The sequence below is a fragment of the Triticum dicoccoides genome, chromosome 7B, assembly GCF_002162155.2.
Source record: "Triticum dicoccoides isolate Atlit2015 ecotype Zavitan chromosome 7B, WEW_v2.0, whole genome shotgun sequence".
Taxonomy (NCBI): Eukaryota; Viridiplantae; Streptophyta; class Magnoliopsida; order Poales; family Poaceae; genus Triticum; species Triticum dicoccoides.
Genome location: NC_041393.1, coordinates 340,513,627 through 340,519,037, shown reverse-complemented (window position 1 = coordinate 340,519,037; position 5,411 = coordinate 340,513,627).

Here is a 5,411-nt window from a genome sequence, read left to right as displayed (position 1 = left end):
GGGTAGGGCACGCCCTCCACCCTCGTGGACGCCTCGTGTCCTTCCCGGACTACTTCTTATTTTCCTATTTTCTCAAATATTCCAAAACGGCGAAAAAATGCTATTAGAACTGTTTTGGAGTCGGTTTACTTACCGTACCACATACCTATTCCTTTTAGGAGTGTGAAATGTTCTGGAAAGTGTCCCTTATGTATTCCTCCAGGGTTACGGTTTCAATAATATTAGTTTCAACATTTATAGGATTACCTGAGATATAATGTTTGATTCTTTGACCGTTCACCACCCTCAGACTTGTGCCTTCGAAGTTGTTGATTTTTATGGCACCGGAACGATAGACCTCCTCGATAACGTAAGGGCCTTCCCATTTAGAGAGAAGTTTTCCTGCAAAAAATCTTAAACGAGAGTTGAAAAGTAACACATAATCACCTACATTAAACTCATGCTTTTGTATCCTTTTGTCATGCCATCTTTTAACTTTTTCTTTAAACAACTTGGCATTCTCATAGGCTTCGGTTCTCCATTCGTCAAGTGAGCTAATATCAAATAACCTCTTCTCACCGGCAAGTTTGAAATCATAATTGAGCTCTTCAATGGCCCAATATGCCTTATGTTCTAGTTCGAGAGGTAAGTGACATGCTTTTCCATAAACCATTTTATATGGAGACATACCCATAGGATTCTTATATGTAGTTCTATAGGCCCATAATGCATCATCAAGTTTCTTAGACCAATTCTTTCTAGATCTATTAACAGTCTTTTGAAAAATTAATTTGAGCTCTCTATTACTCAACTCTACTTGACTACTAGACTGTGGGTGATAAGGAGATGCAATTCTATGATTAACATCATACTTAGCAAGCATTTTACGAAAAGCGCCATCAATAAAATGTGAACCACCATCAGTCAGGAGATATCTAGGGACTCCAAACCTCGAAAAAATAACTTCTTTAAGCATCTTAATAGAGGTCTTATGATCAGCACTACTAGTTGGAATAGCTTCTAACCACTTAGTAACGTAATCAACAGCAACTAAAATATGTGTATATCCATTAGAGGCAGGAAACGGTCCCATATAATCGAAGCCCCATACATCAAATGGTTCAATAACAAGAGTATAGTTCATAGGAATTTCTTGACGTCTACTAATATTACCAATTCTTTGACAGTCATCACAAGACAAGACAAACTTACGGGCATCTTTGAAGATAGTAGGCCAATAAAAACCGGATTGCAATACCTTATGTGCAGTTCTATCTCCAGCGTGGTGTCCTCCATATGCTTCGGAGTGACACTTGTGTAGGATCTGTTCCTGTTCATGCTCAGGTACACAACGTCTAATAACACCATCTACTCCTTCTCTATAAAGGTGTGGGTCATCCAAAAGTAATGTCTTAAATCATAAAAGAACTTTTTCTTCTGCTGGTATGTGAAACTAGGTGGTATAATTTTAGCAACAATGTAATTAGCATAATCAGCATACCATGGAGCAGTACGAGAAGCATTTATGACCGCTAATTGTTCATTGGGATAGCTATCATCAATAGGTAGTGGGTCATCAAGAACATTCTCTAACCTAGACAAGTTGTCTGCAACGGGGTTCTAAGTTCCCTTGCTATCAATAATATGCAAGTTAAATTCCTGGAGCAAGAGAACCCATCTAATAAGTCTAGGTTTAGCATCTTCCTTTTCCATAAGATATTTAATTGCAGCATGATCAGTGTGAATAGTTACTTTAGAATCAACAATATAAGGTCTGAACTTATCACATGCAAATACAACTGCTAAGAATTCTTTTTCAGTAGTAGAATAATTTCTCTGTGCAGTGTCTAGGTTTTACTAGCATATTGAATAACATTTAATTTCTTATCAACTCTTTGCCCTAGAACAGCACCTACACCATAATCGCTAGCATCACACATAATTTCAAAGGGTAAATTCCAATCAGGTGGCTGAACAATAGGTGCAGTGATCAAAGCTTTCTTAAGTATTTCAAATGCTTCTACACAATCATCATCGAAGACAAAAGGAATATCTTTTTGCAATAAATTAGTCAGAGGCCTAGAGATTTTAGAAAAGTCCTTAATGAACCTCCTATAAAAACCGCCATGACCAAGGAAACTTCTTATACCTTTAATGTCCTTGGGACATGGCATCTTTTCAATAGCATCAACTTTAGCTTTATCAACTTCAATACCTCTTTCAGAAATTTTATGCCCCAAGACAATGCCTTCATTAACCATAAAGTGGCACTTCTCCCAATTCAAAACAAGACTAGTATCTTCGCATCTCTGCAAAACTCGATCAAGTTTGCCCAAGCAATCATCAAAAGAGGATCCATAAACAGAGAAATCAAAAGAAAGTACCGAAAGGCATACGTCTTTGAAAGGTAGCAGGTGCATTGCATAAAACAAAAGGCATATGTCTATGAGCGAAAGTACTGAAAGGGCAAGTAAAGGTAGTCTTTTCTTGATCGTCCGCTCACACATGTATCTGAGAGAAACCAGAATAACCATCTAGAAAGCATAAATGTGTATGTTTGGATAGTTTTTCTAGCATTTGATCAACAAAAGGTAAAGGGTAATGATCTTTCTTAGTAGCTTTATTTAATTTGCGGAAATCAATTACCATCCTATAACCTGTAATAATTCTTTGCGGGATCAATTCATCTTTATCATTAGGAACGACAGTAATACCTCCCTTCTTAGGGACACAATGGACAGGGCTTACCCATTCACTATCAGCAACAGGATAAATTATACCTGCCTCAAGGAGCTTTAGTATTTCCTTTCTTACCACTTCTTTCATCTTAGGATTTAATCGTCATTGATGATCTCTAACTAGTTTGGCGTCTTCATCCAATTTAATTTTGTGTTGGCATAGAGTAGGACTAATGCCCTTAAGATCATCTAGAGTATGTCCAATAGCAACACGGTGCTTCTTTAGAGTTTTCAATAATCTTTCCTCTTCCCGCTCTGAAAGGTTAGCACTAATAATAACATGATATATCTTCTTTTCATCAAGATAAGCATATTTAAGAGTATCAGGTAAAGTTTTAAGCTCAAACACGGGATCACCCTTGGGTGGAGGAGGATCCCCTAGGATTTCAACAGGTAAGTTGTGTTTCAAGATAGGACCCTGTTTAAAGAATACTTCATCTATCTCCCTTCTTTCATTCATAAACTATCATTTTCATGGTCTAGCAAATATTGTTCTAATGCATCAGTAGGAGGCACGGCAATAGAAGCAAGACCAATAATTTCATCCTTACTAGGAAATTCTTTATCATGGGGTTGTCTATGAAATTTAGCAAAATTAAACTCATGTGTAATATCCCCTAAGCCAATCATAACAACATCCTTTTCGCAATCAATCGTAGCATTGACAGTATTCAAGAAGGGTCTACCAAATATAATGGTACCAAAGCTATCTTGTGGGGAACCAAGAACAAGAAAATCAGCAGGGTATTTAACTTTCCCACACAAGACTTCAACATCTCTAACAATCCCCAATGGTGAAATAGTATCTCTATTGGCAAGCTTGATTGTAACATCAATATCTTCTATTTCAGTGGGAGCAATATCATGCATAATTTCTTTATATAAGGAAAGAGGTATTGCACTAGTACTACCACCCATATTAAAAATGATCCCCTATTTTAACAGAAATAACAGGCATGCCTACAACAGGTCTATGTATCTTAGCATCGGGTCTAGCAATATTAGCAGCTTCATCACAGAAACAAATAACATGCCCATCAATATTATCAGCCAAGAGATCTTTAACCATAGAAATACTAGGTTCAGCTTTAATTTTCTCAGGAGGTGTATATGTTCTAGTATTACTCAGATGAACAACAGTTGAAGCTTTAGCATGATCCTTTATCCTAACACGGAAAGGTGGTTTCTCAACATAAGTAGTAGGAACAATAGGATCATTATAAGTGATAGTCTTTTCTTCAACTTTAACAGGTGCAACTACTTTTACTTCAATGGGAGGATTATATTTAAACCACTTGTCCTTAGGGAGATCAACATGAGTAGCAAATGATTCACAGAAAGAAGCTACTATCTCAGAGTCAAGTCCATATTTAGTGCTAAATCCACGAAAAGCATCGGTATCCATAAAAGAATTAACACAATCAAACTTCAATGTCATACCTGACTCCTTACCATTGTCAGAATCCCAATCTTCAGAGTTGCGTTTAATTCTTTCCAATAAGTCCAACTTGAATTCAATAGTCTTCATCATATAAGAACCAACACAAGAAGTATCGAGCATGGTGCGATCATTGAGAGAAAGCTGAGCATAAAATTTTTGAACAATCATTTCTCTTGAGAGCTCATGATTGGGGCATGAATATAACATTGACTTAAGCCTCCCCCAAGCTTGAGCGATGCTTTGTCCTTTGCGAGGCCAAAAATTATATATATAATTGCGATCACGAACAAGATGCATAGGATAAAACTTCTGGTGAAATTCCAATTTCAGTCGTTTATAGTCCCAAGAACCCGTATCATCACATAGCCTATACCATGTCAATGCATCTCCCTTCAAAGATAAAGGGAAGACCTTCTTCTTAACAACATCATCGGGCAAACCTGCACGCTTAAGTAATCCACAAACTTCATCCACATAGATAAGGTGTAAACGGGATGCAATGTTCCATCTCCTGCAAAGGGATTAGCTAGCAGTTTCTCTATCATACCCGAAGGAATTTGAGAGTAAAACTTTTCAGTATGTTCAGTAGGTTGAGGAGCAACTCTTTGTACTGGTCGGGGTGAAGATACCCCAAACAAGCCCCTCAAAGGATTAGTTTCCATAGTAACAAGTGATAGTAAATTTCAGCACACTATATAAACGTTTCCTTACCAAGTTCCACTCACCAAAGGTGCTTCACTCCCCGGGAACGGCGCCAGAAAAGAGTCTTGATGACCCACAAGTGTAGGTGATCTATCTTAGTCCTTTCGATAAGTAAGAGTGTCGAACCCAACGAGGAGCAGAAGGAAATGACAAGCGGTTTTCAGTAAGGTATTCTCTGCAAGCACTAAAATAGTAGGTAATAGATAGTTTTGTGATAAGATAATTTGTAATGGGTAACAAGCAATAAAAGTAAATATGGTGCAGCAAGGTGGCCCAATCCTTTTTCTAGCAAAGGACAAGCCTGGACAAGTTCTTATAATGAGAAAAGCACTCCCGAGGACACATGGGAATTATCGTCAATCTAGTTTTCATCACGCTTATATGATTCACGTTCGTTACTTTGATAATTTGATATGTGGGTGGACCGGTGCTTGGGTAGTGCCCTTTCATGGACAAGCATCCCACTTATGATTAACCCCTATTGCAAGCATCCGCAACTACAAAAGAAGTATTAAGGTAAACCTAACCATAGCATGAACCTAGTGGATCCA